The sequence below is a fragment of the Nicotiana tabacum genome, chromosome 10, assembly GCF_000715075.1.
Source record: "Nicotiana tabacum cultivar K326 chromosome 10, ASM71507v2, whole genome shotgun sequence".
Taxonomy (NCBI): Eukaryota; Viridiplantae; Streptophyta; class Magnoliopsida; order Solanales; family Solanaceae; genus Nicotiana; species Nicotiana tabacum.
Window position 1 is genome coordinate 51,081,911 of NC_134089.1, and position 18,155 is coordinate 51,100,065.

Below are 18,155 nucleotides of genomic sequence, written 5' to 3' on the forward strand. Positions count from 1 at the left end.
CAGACGGATGGGCAGTCCGAGTGCACTATTCAGATATTGGAGGACATGTTGCGTGCTTGTGTATTTGATTTCGGAGGGTCATGAGATTAGTTTCTACCGCTTACAGAATTTGCTTACAACAACAACTATCAGTCGAGTATTCAGATGGCTCCATATGAGGCTTTGTATGGGAGGCGGTGTAGATCTCCAGTTGGTTGGTTCGAGCCCGGTGAGGCTAGGGTATTGGGGACTGATTTGGTGCAGGATGCTTTGGAGAAGGTGAAGGTGATTCAGGAGAGGCTTCATATAGCGCAGTCGAGGCAAAAGAGTTATGCTGATAAGAAGGTTCGAGATGTGTCCTACATGGTTAGCGAGAAGGTTCTATTGAAGGTTTCACCCATGAAGGGTGTTATGAGATTTGGGAAGAAAGGGAAATTGAGTCTGCGGTTTATTGGGCCTTTTGAGGTGCTTCGGAGGATTGGGGATGTGGCTTATGAGCTTGCATTATCACCTAGCTTGTCGAGTGTGCATCCAATATTTCATGTTTCTATGCTCCGAAAGTATACTGGGGATCCGTCTCATGTTTTGGATTTCAGCACGGTTCAGCTGGATGATGATTTGACCTATGATGTGGAGCCAGTAGCTATTTTGGGTCGTCAAGTTTGAAAGTTGAGATCAAAGGATATAGCCTCAGTGAAAGTAGAGTGGAGAGGTCGGCCCGTAGAGGAGGCTACCTGGGAGACCGAGCGGGAGATGCGGAGCAGATATCCTCACCTATTCGAGGTTTTAGGTATGTTTCTTGACTCGTTCGAGGATGAACGTTTGTTTAAGTTGGGGAGGATGTGACGACCCGGCCAGTCGTCTCATGAGTTACCCCTCCGTTTTCCCCATTTTTGCTTCTTTATGCTTCGTTATCCGTGTTTAGTGGTATCGGGTTGGTCGGATCGAATTCGGAATGATTTTGGCAAGGTTTGAGACACTTAGTCTCTTTTAAGGAAGTTTAAGTTGGAAAAGTCAACCGGATATTGGCTTGTGAGTTAGAGGGCTCGGATGTGAGTTTCGATAGTTCGGTTAGTTTCGGGAGGTTATTTATGACTTAGGAGTGCGATCGAAATGGGTTTTGGAGGTCCTGAAAGATTTAGGCTTGAATTGGCGAAGTTGATATTTTGGCGATATCCGGTTGACAGGCGATATTTTGATGTAGGGGTCGGAATGGAATTCCAAGAGTTGCAATAGTTCCATTGTGTTATTTGGGATGTGTGTGCAAATTTTCATGTCATTCGGATGTGGTTTGGTTGGGTTTTTGATCGAAAGCGTAATTTGGAAGATTTTAGAAAGTTTGGCTTGAATCTGATGTGTTTTGGGTGATTTAATGTTGTTTGAGGTATTTTGATGATTGGAACAAACTTGAATAAGGTATCGGGATATGTTTGTGCTGTTGGTTGAGGTCCCGTGCCCTCGGGGTGATTTTGGATGGTTAACAGAGAGGTTGGGATATTATTGCTGCTGCTGAAGTTTTACTGCTTCTGGTGTTTTCGCACCTGCGGTTTGGGTAACGCAGGTGCGGCGCCGCATATGCATTGGATTGGCCGCAGAAGCGGACTAATAGGATTTGTCAAGGACCGCATAAGCGGTCAGGATGGACGTATCTGCGGAGTCGCAGATGCGGGAGGTGTATCACAGATGCGACTTTTGGGCTTTTAAGTGAATTCCGCAGAAGCGGAGGATTTACCGCAAATGCGGTATCACAGAAGCAGCGATGGGGCCGCAGATGCGAAACAACTGGGCAGAAGAACTAAAAAGAGTCCTTCGCGAATTTTGGGTTATTTCACCATTTTTGGACTTCGGCTTGGAGCTTTTTGGGCGATTTGAAAGAGGGATTTCAAGGGAACTTCGTTGAGGTAAGGAATTTGGACTTGAAACTCATTCCTATGCTATTATTCCATGGATTAGAGCTAGAAATCAAGGAAATTAAGGGTGAAATTTGGGGAAACTAGGGCTTGGAAACTTAGGCCTTTAATTGAGGACTTGATGGACCATTTGAGGTCGGATTTTTGGACTTTTGATATGTATGAACTCGTGGGGAGATAAAGAATCTATTGGTGTAAAAATTATTGAATTCCGAGACGTGGGCCCAGGGGTCGGGTTTTGGTAATTTCGGGATTTGTGCCCTATGTTGATTATTTTCGCTTGGGCTTTGTTCCCTTAGCATACTTTGACGTCCTCGTTCTGATTTTGGATAGATTCGACGCGCATGGAGGCCTATTCGAGGGGCAAAAGCGTCGCGAGCTAGAGATTTAGCCGGTTCGAGGTGAGTAATGATTGTAAATGATGTTCTGAGGGTTTGAAACCCCGGATTGCACATCGTAGTGCTATATTGAGGTAAGGCACATGCTTGATGACGAGCGTGCGGTCGTGCACTGTTGAGGATTGTGACTTGGTCCATCCCGAATGACTATTTTACTGCGTATTTGATTGAAAACTATTTGCTATCATCATTATTTGGTCTATATGCTATGTTTGGGCCTTGTGCCAACTATTTAAATCCTTCAGGGATTTTTGTTGATATTTCCTCACTATTTTGACTTTATACTTGAACTCAGTCATGTTATTTTTCACTATTTTCAAAACTCAGCCATGTTCACTCAGTTTTAATACTCAAATGATATTTAAATGATGTTTTGGGCTGAGAAACTCTGTCTTACTGTTGTCCGAGAGGCTTATGTGATTTTTGACTGAGTAAGGCCGAGGGCCTATGTTGTGAGGATATCTTTTGGGTCGAGCTGCACGCCGCAGCGGTGATACACTGATTTGATTATGAGGTCGAGGGCCTGAGATATGTATGCCACGAAGTGGCTTGCTGATATTGATATGAGGCCGAAAGCCTGTTTATGATGCCACGAGGTGGCTTGATATTGGGCTTGGTCCGTAAGGGGCCCCTCCAGGAGTCTTTACACCCCCAGTGAGCGCGGGTACCTATTGTGATGTGAGATTGAGCCCGAGGGGTTGGTATTGTTTTGAGATGTTGCTCGAGGGGCAAACTTCTATTTGTTTACTTTACCTTAATTACCTGTCAATTTCTTGTTTACTTGTTGAAAGAAGTTTTACTTGATTTTTCACTGGTTTACTGCTTTTAAATGGTTTTACTGCTTGATTATAGAATGCCTTGTGCCTTACGTTTTTTTTACTTTCCGTTGTTATTTATAGTTGTTACTCACTGAGTTGGAGTACTCACTTTACTCCCTGCACCCTGTGTGCAGATTCATGTGTAGCTGGTTCCGCTCCCGAATGCTGATCCCTCCAGCTTCAGGCGGACATTCGGAGTTCCCGAGGTAGTTGTTGGCGTCCGCAACCCCATGTCTCTACTCCTTTATCATTTCTATCTCATATCAGACTTTTGTACTAGTTGTAGACTTTTCAGACTTGTATTAGGTTTTATAGATGCTCATGACTAGTGACACCCCGGTTAGGGCTGTGTTGGGTTATTCTTTCGCGTATTTATGATATTATCTGCTACTTTGGATTATCTATTCATGTTTAGACTGTTTCTAAATGCTAAATTGTTAATAATTGGAAAAATGGGAAGTGTCGGCTAGCCTTGTCTTCACGAGAGGCGCCATCACGATCGGGTCCGGGTTTAGGATCGTGACATGTAGGGTGGCAAACGGTCGGGTCGGATAGGATATGTGGGGTCGAGAACAGGTAATGGAAAAATGAATAAATTATTCGATCCGATCCACACTTAATACAGATAGAAAATGAGTTAACCCACGGATAATATGGATAACCATTTTATCCATGGCTTCTTGAATATGATCATTTTTGGGAAAATTTCTAGTATCCCAAATTTGAGGAACTCCCAATTTGAATCCTTGCAAATGTAAAAGTTAAACCCATTAGTTATCCAATTTTTAAGTGAAACTTATTTTTAAAAAGTTTATTATCCAATCAATTTTTTAGTAGATAATATGAATATATTAGCATTTTCTTAAATCCATTATGCCACCACTAAGCGTATATATATGTGTGCATGCGTGTATATCTGGTGAATATAATTTGCAAGACCAGAAAAAAAGAGAGAAAGACCCTCATTTTGCAACCCCAAAAAGTTTCATCCTTACTCGACTACAATGAGTCAATATATGGTGCGGTGCGGTAATGACTTCAGGTAACAAGGGCAGGGGCAAATTTCGCTTACGGATTCGACAGAATTTAATAGTTTTAGCTTAAGTTTAATATTTGTATTAAAAAATTTACTTAATGCGCATGAATTATTTTATCCTATATGCAGTCTTTTTTAAATAATTCAGAATTCATAAACTCAAAATCCAAGCTCTATTTGCAAATGAGTGTTTTAAATTCATCTAGCTTTACAAATTAGATCCGGTGTTATACTTCTTTTTTCTCCAAGTATATGAAACCCGGCCTTCTGCAGGGAAGAGACAGAACATGATTATGTATTGTTTCACCTTGAAGGAAATTAAAGGAGTTTTTAGCTAAACTTATCCTTATTTTTAAAGGGAAGGTTTAGTGTGCTCATAATTTGTTGAAATTAGTCATGAATAGGGGTGGCAAAATAGTTAAAAGAAAATAGTTAACCGTCTATATTATCCACTAAAAATGGGTTGGATAATGAACCTTTTAAAAATGGGTCAAATATGGATAAGAACCATATTATCCATTTAGAAAATGGATAACCAATGGGTTTAACTTTTACATTTGTAAAGCCTCAAATTGAAGGCTTCTCAAGTTTGGGAGACTAGGAATTCTTCCAAAAGTGATCATATTCAAGAAGCCATGGATAATATGGTTACCTATATTATTTGCCGGTTAACCCTTTTTTTATCCGTATTAAATATGGATTGGGTCGGATAATTTATCCATTTTTTCATTACTCGTTTTTAACCCGTCTTATATCTAACCCGACCCGCCCATTTGTCACCCCTAGTTATGAACCCGAGCCACTGTCAAATTGTGTCAATGCCAGACACTGATCTTGTGAGGGTGAAAGAGTTGTGTTTTCTGGTGGAGAAAAAAGAAATGGACTGATTATGAGGGTGAAAGAAGTGGGGTTTTGTCGGTTAGTTTTCTAGCGAAGGCGGGTATTTATTGTTATTTAGACTAAATATGCTCATGTTTTGCAAATTTGAAGGATAAATGGTGCTCAAGGTCATATCTAAAAGATAGAATTGAATCAGCCCTAAAAGATAAGGGATAATTTTGACTAAAAACTCGAAATTAAAGCTCTCACTGAAGTTTAAAAGAATTAAAAAAATGGAAAGTGAATGCCTTTAAAAGTATGTAGTTACATATATAAATGTGGCCTAGAAGCAGCAAAGTTTGAATTTCATCTCTCATTTCTAATCACATATTATGTTCTCACTTCACTCTGTCGTTATTTATTCCTATTAGAGTTGAAGTAATGGCCCTTACTGTTATGATCAACGAACTCCAACGCTCATTACGATAGATTAAATGCTCAAAGTATTTAAGTTTTAAAATTTTTAAAATTCCCAAAGACAGGTTGTAATGAAAAAGTACTCAAGTCGCGGCCAAATTTGGTATGATCTTCTTGGAAAATCTTCTCCTTATTCAGTTAAAGGATATATTTTTGGGAGAATGCGCCTTAATGATCAATAGTTAACAACGGTTCTGATAAATGCTTTTACTAGAATAGGCAATGATGAGATTACTGATTTAGTAAATGATACAGTATAACCATATGTGCTATGTAAAATCAACTACTCTAACTAATTTGGATTACAATTGTATTCCGACCTGTCTCTCTCTCTTTTTATTCTGTATTTTGACCCCCTATTTGAATTTGATTAAGGTTGAAAGTCGGTTTAGTGAGGGCGACTGCAAAAGTTGCTAAATGGGTTAATCTTTTAGTTCTCCCATATTAGAATATTAAAGGAAGATGTCGCATATATTGCGGGCAGACAAGACTTCTTCTAAGGCTAGAAGACCATTAGATAACACCCAGAACTATATCATGTCATGTACTTCTACATTGTGCCCATACGCTCCCTATAAAATATTTCATTCCAAGCTCAAACCCGAAACTTTTAGTTAAGGGTGGGAGAATCTCATACATCCATCCGTTGCACCTTTGGTGGTGAAAAAAATGATAATTGTAACGACTCAACCGGTAATTTTTAGTTCTAGTACCTTGTTTCCCTATTTGAGACTTTTCCAAGGTGCATTTGGTGGTTTATGACTTGCATGCCTGATTCGAATGTATTCTGTGAAGTTTGAGAGCGAATTGGAACACATAAGGGTCGTTTGGTTTGAATATGGGTTATGCTGGGATTAGTTATCCTGGCATTATTTTTTATCCATTGTTTGGTATGTTGTATTAAAAATGACAATTGCATAATTTCTAAGAAGAAGGTATAAGTTATCCCGACACTAATTATCACACCCCTTACAAGGTATAAGTTATTCCGGTACTAATTTTAATCATGGGATAACTTATCCCACGTTTGCTAACCAAACAAAGTATTAAGGTGACATTACATTTTTATCCGAGCACTATTTCAACTTATACCTCATACCAAATGACCCCTTAATTCCTATTTGGAAGCTTCAAGTTGTAAGAGTTGATCAAGATTTAACTTTTGGGTAAATGGTCCCAGTTTCGAATTTTAATGGTTTTGGTGGATTCATATGGTAATTTTGGACTTGTCCGTATATTCAAATTAGGTTTCGGAGATTTCGTATGTGTTTTGAGACCTTGGACAAGTCCGTATAGTATTTATGGATTTTTTTGAGATAGTTTGGATATGAGTTGAGAGGCTTGGGGTAATTCGAACTTATTAGGCAAAACTTAAAATTTTAAAAGTTAAGAATATTTAAAATTTTGGTTCGATGTTTGATTCTTGGTTTCGATGTTATAATTCACGTTTCGCGCCTTTGGTCAAGTTGGAATAAAGTATATGAACTTGTTACATTAATTGCACGGGGTCCCTTGACCTCAGTTGAGTTTCTAGTTGGTTTTAGACCATTTATAGGCCCTTTTCAGCTACTGATATTTGACATCAGGGATGTGAATCATGATGATGGAGGTCAGGGCCGCAATCGCGAAGAGTAAAGTGGAATTTTGGACTTGTGAATCGCAATTGCGAATACAGGTTTGCGATTGTGCAGAAGAAATTTTTGCTGGTAGAGGTCTGATTTTGAAAGCTTATATTTATAGTCTACAAATATTTTAGGATGATAAAAAATCGTAGCCTTTTGAGTCTAATTTTTAGAAAATTAAACAATCTGTCATTTGAAGTTTTGCACAAATAGTTATAGCCAGTATATTCAAATCGTTGACTTTGAATTCTATGGAGAGAATTTTTGTTAATAAATTATTCTATAGAGGAGGTAAATCTCTTGTCTAGCCTTGTTAAGAGAAAGCCTTCCCCAAAGGTGACTTATGTGTTACATGTTAATTGATTTGGGAGCTATGTAAATACGATGTGACAACCATATATGCAAGATCTAGGTTTTGACTGTATTTGGGTAGTATTAATTTAGAAAGCACCTAGACACAAGAAGGGAGATCGAGTTATGTCTTACCCAATTTTCGTGTTTTCAAAGAACCTGGTTCTTTGAACTATCTTACCAGACACAAAAAAATAATTACAAGAAAGTAATCAACACATAGATTTTTGCGAGGAAAACCTCTTTGTTCAAGGGAGTAAAAACTAGGACCTACCCAATAGGTTTTCCTCAAATCTCAACTAAACTTTAAAGAGTAGTTTTGCCACAACCCTAAATCCACAAGTCGTAATGGCACCTGTCACGACCCAAATCCGTAATAGGTCAAGAATGTACCTAACGCCGTTGTTAGGAAAGCCCCCAAGTGTAATTACTATTTATTTATCCATTTTAACAATTTTAATACAGAAGTTTTCCTTTTTAGAGAACAGTTTAAACTAGATTTCATGAAAATGGGACAAGTCTTTTTAAACAAAATACTAGCATAATAAGTACCTACCCCGTGGTGATAGAAATGACGAGTACAGTAGTACATAAATGCTATAAATCCCCAAAATCCGACGTCACAAATACATAATCAATCTAGAGAATATATAACACTACTAAAACTACCGTTTGAAAGTGATAAACAAAAATAGTAAATAAGGTAGAAGGAGACTCCGGTGCTGCGGATCGTAGCAAGGCAAGCAGCTCATCACTAAGTCTCCGTAGATAATCGGCTACGCGCCCGCATGACCCCTGATAGAACATGTCTCAGTACCTGCACATCAGTGTAAAAATGTAACGTGAGTATGAAAAATAACACATACCCAGTAAGTATCTAATCTAACGTCGAAGAAGTAGTAACAAGGGGTCAACTTGATACTTACTAGAGGTTAATACTAATAATATGAGTGCATAAAGTAGACATGGTGTGTGTACAACAAGTATCAATGAAAACAAATAAGAGCAACTGCAGTAAATCAACTCAGGAACCTATATTGAATCGCCAACATATCATAACCGGCCGTGAATGTGCTAACACAATTATACCCATACCAAAACCCATTTTGATTATTAAGCACGAAGCTGCCGAGGCGAACAACCTGATCTCATAAGAATAGTGGTACTCAGCACCGCCGAGGCGAGGGGCCCGATCTCATAAGAATAATGTTACCATCATACTGCCGAGGCGAACAGACCAATCCCATAAAAGCGGTGCTATGATACTGCCTAGGCGAACGACCCGATCCCATAAGAGTGGTGTTATTATATTATCAAGGCGAAGATCCAATCCCATTAGAGAAATTTACCTCGCTCGCGGAAGTACTTGCGAGACGAGAAGACATAAATTTTCATAGTTTAATAAGTATTCCCTAAATTTTCTGAAATAAGAAGGCTAAGTCGATAATTGCAAATTTAAATCCCCAGTCTCAGCTATAATCAAGACTATTAATACGCATGATAAACATAACAGTACAATCAAAAGCATGATGTGAATCTAAGTCTACTTGGACATTGTCGTGCCCCCTTTTTTTCCTCCGTGGAGAAAATCCGGGGTTCTGACGTTCATGGGGGTAATAACTCATTTCCTTTTGGGATTTGGGTATTTGAAGAGTCGCCACCTAACGGATTTAGGGTAAGAGCTCGAAATAACCTTGAGGGGAAGGTGTTAGGCACCCCTCTCGGTCCACAACGGTGGGTCCCGGTCGAACTTATACTTATGAATTAGTCATTAACAAATAAGTAGTTGAAACACATAATTGCAAATAAAAGCATGTTGGACATTGTATGACTCAAAGAATTTGAACAAGTTGCATATAAATAGTAAGGTTTAAACATCGGGAATCAGGAAAGAGGGGTCCTAGGTTGGTTAGCCTATAGGATCACCCCACATAATGCCCGGTAAACACTCCTCAATGAGGGGATACACGTGACATTAGCGTGTAGCCATCATATACCTTTCTACCCAATTCTCCCCCCGGTCATAGCCTAAAGCGTTCTAGCAACCTTGAAAATTTCCTATGCGTGCACTGCCCGTCCCTTCCTTGTGGCCCTGGAGGTATTTTAGGACCTCTACTTTTGGACAGCTCTAGACCTTCCTAAGGTTTTAAAGGATAAAAGTCTAGGTGTCAATCAAGAACAAGTAAGACTGCATTTAAAGAGAACAGATTATAGGCTCACAGTCACCTCCACAAATAGAACAAGTAAATGCATGTCTTCAAACAACAGTCAGGTATTTAAGAGAAAATCCTAGAACATGATATCTAGGTGAGCAAGGATTATGTAGTATCGACTTAGAACAAAGTGTAAAAGAACCTATTTAGCTTGCCTACTTATTAAAACATGTTGAATCTAGATAGTTTTAAATAACCAAAGCACAATTTTAGAGTTGCAGAATTTAAATCGCCCTATAGGCTTGCCTAAACACAGAACAGTGATGTCCTAAGAGCATGATATCTACATTGATGCAATAAAACAGCGAACAGTTTTAAACAGATACTTGAGGTCATATAGACATGTTTTCTAGCGGTATTAAATTAAGGCAGTGCTTGAAAACTCATTAAAGAAGCAGACAGTTGATTAAACCAATTGAAAAGGAACTAATATGGATTAAACTGATCTGTTTAACTAAATTGATTTTAAGTTCTATAGGCAGAATTTCTAATTTTAATTCCTATAGGCATGGTATCTAATTGTTCAGAGCTAATGTTGGAACTTATAAGCATGATTTTTAGTGAAATAATGTAAATACATGTTGCAACAGATTTCTATTATTGAAGCCATTTAAATCCTATAGACATGAATTCTAATATTGTGAAAACATAGCAAGTACATTAACACAATACTATAGGCATGGTATCTACCCGAATTACCCAACAGATATAACTACCCACCCCTTTTTCACTAATCACCCTAATGTTGTTTACAAATAATTATTACAGACCAGCTGAATAAATTATATAAACAAGTAAAGAAAAAGAAGAAGTTAACTATAGGGAGCCTGAAGCAGGCCCAAATGACTTCCCAAGCCTCCAATAGCCTCAAATGCCAAAGTTCCATAGACAATATCATGTCTAGGTGTGTCAAAGTTCCCTAAGGACCTCTAGGATCCCCGGCAGTGCTCACACCTAGACCTTTTCTCAATAATAACTGATTTAAGTGCAGTGTGTAAGGGCCACCTCTGACATGCCAGAGTTCAGAGAGATCTCAAGGATCTCAAGGCAGTACACATGCCAGAGGGGCAGAACCTAATACTCTAGGAGTAATGTGAGAGAGCTTGACCTAGTTTTGAAATGGTTTTGATATGAAAGAACAGTGTTGGAAAGGGATCAATTAAGTGAAGAAGTTTTATAAAAATAGGAATTGATTAGTAATAAAACAGTTTTGAAAGAAACAGTGAACTTGTGAGAAATCAGCAAACAGTTTAAACAGCACCATTCAGACACAGATTTCACTCCGGGAGTATGGGAATTGGACACACATAGAACATATTAATGTAAGAACAAAAGCATAGAAGTTTCCTTTTCAGAGTTCTTTATGGGATTTAGGAGTCAATTATACAGTAGAACAACCAGTGAGAACATAGTTATACTAGGCAGAATTGAACATAGGGTCAGAAGTACTTAGGGAATAATAAGTAACCTAGCAAAGTAGATTACTATTAGGAATTGGGTAAACAAACAAATAGACAATCATACATGGAGTAGAGTCAAATTGAGACATGCTAGAGAAAGCAATAGACATGTCATAAAACATGTTATTCATAAGTTGAATAGGTAGTACTCATATATGCTAAGTGAAACCAGGATTAAGCATGCTAGTTACATATCAAAAGTCAAGTGATAGACAAGAATCAGTAAAATAATGCAGTAAGAGGACACAAAGAGCTTTGAACTTATAATTAAATCAGAACATGCTAGTTAAGGAGAGCAGACACAAAGTATAGAGCAGTGTAGTCCAATAACTAGCCTTGATTTACAACCGGCTAGTTCAATAAAAGTAGCAAGTAATAGAAAAGAGCAGAAAGGTTCAAGTATAAGAGAGAATTTTTGAACTAGTCTTCTTGTTATGGTTGTTGTGCAGAACTTAAAAGAAGAGGATGTTTATATAGGAATCAAAACTTAACAAAACAACGTAAGAGATCAATTAAGTAGTAAATCAGGGAAATCATACGTAAATCAGCAACATCTTCCCTTAATCGAGGGACAGTTCAATCAAAGGTAAAACATACTAAGTATTTAAGGAAAAGAATAAAGTACAACTTAGGTATAGAACATGTAATTAAGGATAAATGTACATCGGTTTAATTATGGAAATAAATCAATAACAATTAGTGGAATGCAAACAAGGCAAGGAAAAACAATTAAGGCAGGTAAATTCAATAAAATTGAGTAAAGAAGTAATGATCAAACGTTAGATGGACAGGGGTCAAATTAAACCAAAAAATAAGGGATTCAGAGTAATCAAGGGTTCAGAAAGCCATGAAAGAAGCAGCATACTTAGCATATAAAATTAGGTAGAGCATGAATAGTCGGGAATTCACACAGCTCTACCAAAACCTATGGTTAAACGACACTGATTCAAAGAGAAGCATACAAGTTTTCCATGAATGGTCAGAATAAGCACAAGTTCATAATATCAGTGAAAGGTTGAACTAAGAAAATTCAGTAGAAGCATACTAGGACAAGTAAATCGTAAGAAGTCACAAGAACCCAAGGCAAGAATACAGTTAGAGGTACCGAATCCAGAAACCAAACGAAGAACCCTAAAAAATTAAGATTTTCAGTACAAACGGACTAGGGTTGCAGCAAGTTCATAAAAATTAGTCAAAATGTGTGAGAATCAGAAGTTTAAATATAAAGAATCATTAAACAAAGTTTAAAAAGAAATTCCGGAAACCCTAATTTTAGAAAAAGATGAAAAATCACTTGAAATCATACGATTCTTGTAACTAGCCTTGGCTTATAGCCGGCTAGTTCAATAGAAGTAGCAAGTAATAGAAAAGAGCAAAAAGCTTTAAGTATAAGAGAGAGTTTTTGAACTAGTCTTCTTGTTATGGTTGTTGTGCATAACTTAAAAGAAGAGATTGTTTATATAGGAAACAAAACTTTACAAAACAAGGTAAGAGATCAATTAAGTGATAAATCAGGGAAATGATATGTAAATCAGCAAGATCTTCCCTTAATCGAGGGACAGTTCAATCAAAGGTAAAACATACTAAGTATTTAAGGAAAAGAATAAAGTAAAGCTTAGGTATAGAACATGTAATTAAGGGTAAATGCACATCAGTTTAATTAAGGAAACAAATAAATAACAATCAGTGGAATACAAACAAGGCAAGAAAAAACAATTAAGGAAGGTAAAAAAATTCAATCAAATTGAGTAAAGAAGTAAGGATCAAACGTTAGATGGACAGGGGTCATATTAAACCAAAAAATAAGGGATTCAGAGTAATCAAGGTTTCAGAAAGTCATGAAAGAAGCAGCATGCGTGGCATATAAAATTAGGTAGAGCATGAATAGTTGGAATTTCACACAGCTCTAACAAAACCCATGGTTAAACGACACTGATTCAAAGAGAAGCATATAAGTTTTGCATGAATGGTCAGTATAAACACAAGTTCATAATATCAATGAAAGGTTGAACTAAAAAAATTCAGTAGAAGCATACTAGAGCAAGTAAATAGTGAGAAGTACAAGAACCCAAGGCAAGAATACAGTCAGAGGTACCGACATCCAGAAACCAAATGAAGAACCCAAAAAATTAAGGTTTTGAGTACAAATGGACTAGGGTTGCAGCAGGTTCATACAAATTAGTCAAAATGTGTGAGAATCAGAAGTTTAAACACAAAGAATCATTAAACAAAGTTTAAAAAGAAATTCCGGAAACCCTAATTTTAGAAAAAGATGAAAAATCACTCCTCAATGAGAGGCTACACGTGACATTAGTGTGTAGTCATCATATCCCATATCTACCCTTCCCATCCCCTTATTGGTCATGCAAAGCGAGTGTTTGGTCAACGATTTCTATTGTGTGCTGCTACCCGTCCCTTCTTAATGGACCTGGAGGGAGTTAGGACCTCTACCTATAGGTGGTTCTAGACGGACCCCTAATGTTTTAAAAGGCGAAAATTCTAAGGCGACAATAAAAAAACACTTAGGACTTTCAACACATAAAGGAAGCAATTAGAGGCTCAGATTTTCCTCTTCAAACAAACACATAGGCAGCATGACTCAAGCACAGTTAAGGTCTTTTATTAGACAATGTCCTAAGGCAGGATATCTAGGTGGATATGCAGAAGACAAACAACTTATTTTAGACACAGAAATGATAACCCAAGCAGTTGCCTATCGATTTTAAATACCTGTTAGGATCAGAAAACATTAGGTAATAGAAACAGTTTCAGAGTTGCAGTTTTGAAAACGCCCTAAGGGCTTGCCTATACGCAGAGTACTGATGATTATTAATACATAAACAAAGCAGGTTTTGAAACGGATTTCTGTAATACTTATAGGCATGACATCTAATGAAATTGAGGCAGTTTGAAGAACTCATTTTAGGAAATATAAAATGCTTAATTAAACAAATTTAGGATTGAACTAGACGTGGACTAAGTCGATCTATTTAGACTAGTTTAGACTAACAGACAGAATTGCGAGTGTTATTCCCTATAGGCATGATATCTACGTTTGATACTGATTTTTTTAAAGACTTGCAGGCATGGAAACATACTTGCTATGACAGAATCTAAATTGAGTCCTATAGGCATGACATCTATTAGTTAATCTGATTTTAAGAGATGATTATTTGGAACCTATAGGCATGGTTTCTAAACATGACAAAATGTAAAACCTTATAAACATGATTTCTACTTAGTAAGGCAATCAAATTTAAGCATAAAGTCCTAAGAGCATGATATCTATTGAAAAACAATCATATTTAAACATAAAGTCTTAGGAGCATGATTTCTACTTAGTAGAGCAAACAGATTTTAAAATAAAGTCTTATGAATTTCTACCCGAATTACCCCATATAACATGTATCTACCCACCCTTTCTATTAAATACCCCAATATTTGTTTACAAGTTATTACAGACCAATAAATGAATTACATTAGTGAATAAAAAATAAGAAACTATTGTATAGGGAGCCTCTGATTAGGCCCAAATTTCCCAAAGCCTCCAATGGCCTAATATACCTCAATTCCATAGATAAAGTTAGAGTCTAGGTGTATCAAAGTTCCCTAAGGATCTCAAGGATCCCGGGCAGTGCCTACACCTAGACTTAATAGCCAAAGATTGAACAAGTGCAGTGTGGAAGGGCCAGCCTCAATATGCTAGAGTTCAGAGGGTTCTCAAAAGGATCCCAAGGCAGTACACATACTGGAGGGGGAAGAACTTATTGACTAAGAGTAGAGTGAGAAATGATGGACACAAGTTGAGAGGTTTTAGTAGAAAACTATATTAAAACAAAAGTCTGTTTTGAAAGTAATTCAGTAAAGCAACAGAGACTATTTGAAAAAGAGATTGGAGTAGTTAACAAAGTCTAAACACAACACCTTGAGGTAGATTTATACATAGACAATTTACAGAACCAAGTAAACTCAGTAGTCACACACAAAGGTCAAGGGGATTAGGATACATAGAACACCTAACTGCAAACACAGAACCTAGAAAAGGTCTAGGACTGGTTTAGACATGCTCAGAAACAGCTGACCATGGCATAGCCACAGAACCAGTCATTAAGAACACAACCACATAGAGGGGTGATAGGGATTTGGGGATTCATGATGGTAAACACATAACAAGTAAGAGTTAATTGGTGTAGACATGCTCAGAAACAAACAGAGGGGTAACATGCTGATCTAAAGGAAGGGGAGTACATAATAAGGTAAATATCAATTACAGGCTTCACAACAAAACCATAGATAGAAGCAAACTACGAACAGGATGAACTGAAGCAATAAGAAAATCATATTGTTATTGGAACTTTGAATTGAAACTAGAATATACCAGTAAAGAGGACAGTAAGCAAAATGAAGGAATAAGAGAACACAATGGTTAGCCTAGGCTTGCAGCAGGCTAACAGTAGCAAGTAGTACCAAAGAGAGAGTAGAAAGTTTGAGTGTGAGAGATAGGTTTGAACCAAGAGTTTGTGTGTTGTGCTAATGAAAGACTAGGGTCTTTATAGTTTGAAAGTAGGTAGTAAATAAGGTAAAAATCAAAGTCCATTAGGAATTAAGGAACTTAGAATCAATTAGTCAGGAAATCAAGGTAAGTACTCCCTTTAATTGAGGAGTTAACCTCAAACGGTAATAAACAACAGATAAGGAAATAAATCGTATAAGGCTGAACATGCTAATTAAGGAAATATTTTCTGCATAGTACAAGTACACAATATGCAATAGAAGCTAGGTTCAGCATACATAAATTAAGGAAAGATTTGAGCAATCAATTAACAACATAATTGACCATAGAATGAGGTCAGAAAAATGTTCTACAAGGTAACAATTAGTAGAACAATCATGCGGAATCAGTGAAAGATCAATCACAAAGATTTATGGATGCAAGAATAGGAGGTAACACTGATTTAGCACCACTCTATAAGAACAAACACATGGTAAGCAAAATCAGAACCCTAAGAGGTCGAGTAGGACAAGAATCATACATAAAATTAGGGATTCATGTAGAGTATAGTCTAAATTAGTAAGCTAAGCATGATACAAGTAGGAAAAGTGAAGAATCAGAAACATTGGTGAACCAGATAAGGCAAAACCACACAATATGCATGGATAACTACAATTAGGCAAAAATCACATAATCGTAGAAACAAACGGGTTTACTGAATATGTTATCAAAATAAAACTCTGAAACCCAAGGTTGGGGCTAAGAAGTTGGGTTTTTCAACATAAACGAGTTGAAAAAGGGGTAAAAACATAGAATCGTTCGAGATATACAAAGAACATAAGTTAAAACATGAAGAATCGATTTAAACAAAGTGTAGAAGAAGTTTCGGAAAAACCCTAACTTTAAAAAGAAAGTAAAACAACTTGATATCGATGATTTTGCAAGAGAAGTTCAAGAACAATATCGAACATAAAAGGAACAGACTTGAATTGTTTAAAAATAGCCCAGATCTAGGAGGTGTAAACAAAAATTAGGGTTTCAGAAGAAACCTAGATAAAAATGGAAGAACCTGTTTAGAACTTCAAATATCGTAACCAATATAGTGTGATTTTGCTCAAAATCACACCAGAGAAGTCATGAACAGCCAAAACAGCAACCTTAGACATAAGTCGGCGTGGCCTAGGGCCCTTGAAGTCCTCAGAAAAGATGAGCGAGGCAATGGGGGAGCCATTGGAGGCTTGGGTTTAAAAGGTGGTCATCATAGAAGACCGGAGAAGGGAGGCGGTTGAGAGAGGCTAGGGTTAGGTTGAGATAAGAGAGGAGATAAGAGGATTTGAGGGCGGCCGAATGTAGAGAATGATTAGGGTTAGGGAGTCGTTTGGAATTAAAAAGGAAAGAACAAATTCAAAGAACAACGGTCATGATCTGATGGGTTTTCGAGTCGGGTAGATGTGTATAGGGTCTGGGTCGGGGGATTGGGTGTGAAATTGGGCTGGGGTTGGGTTCAATTTAGGCTATAATTTAAATAGCCAATTTTTCCCTATTTAATTTATAATAAATAATAAACAAATTCTGGAAAATAATTTTATGTACAAAAATGTTTTAAAATATTATCATTTTAAAAATATATGAACTAATGTTATGCATATAAAATGTAATTATCTATTAAATGGGTTAATATTGCAATTATATGCAATTTAGCTTAAAAAATACCAAATGCAATTATAAAAATGCATAAAAAATATGTTAACCATATTTTCGCATAAGTATAGAAATTAAATGACTAAATTACCATAACATTAATTTGGAAAATGATTATTGGGGATTTTGTGAATAAAAGGGGAGGACATAAATCAATTTAAATCTTTAAAATTATAGGAAAAATTATAAAAACCTTGTGCATACTTATATATGCATATATATGCTATTTCAAAGGTATTTATGCATATAAAAATATATAAGGAAAAATTGAGTATTAACAGCCGCCCCTCTTTACTCGGGAAGGATGAAAGAGTTTTCGGGTAAAGAAATGATGGCCAATTTTTATCGGACGGGATGTTTCGAAAGATAGAGGCCGGACTTCGGTTTTCGAGTTGCCTACATATCACTGGGTTTACAGGAATTAGGCCATATGTAGTTCTGGATTCACCTGCGAAGTAGGCCGATGAAATTATTTCAAGAACAGACACGAGATGCGGAAGCGACTACTGTGAGCGGTTAAGGCTCGGGACGATTGGAGGGAACTGCAGCGAGATTGCTCCTACTAGGATAGCGGTTTCTCACTGGTTACTTGCGGATAAAAGACGCTACAAACGTATTTGCAAAAATTTTAAACATGATGCAGATTCCCTTTGGACCATGAAGGTTGTCTTCAGACGGTTAAAGATGACGTCTTTGGACCATGACGTCCTGGGCCATGAATTGTTTAGTGAGGTATTCGCAGCCATGAAATGGTGTTCTCGAGCCATGAAAATGGTACCTCTGAACCATGACGCCTTTGAATAATGATATGCAAGATTGAGGGATCCTCAGGCCATGGCATGGTGTTTTCCGGCTATGAGGATGATGCCTTTAGACTAT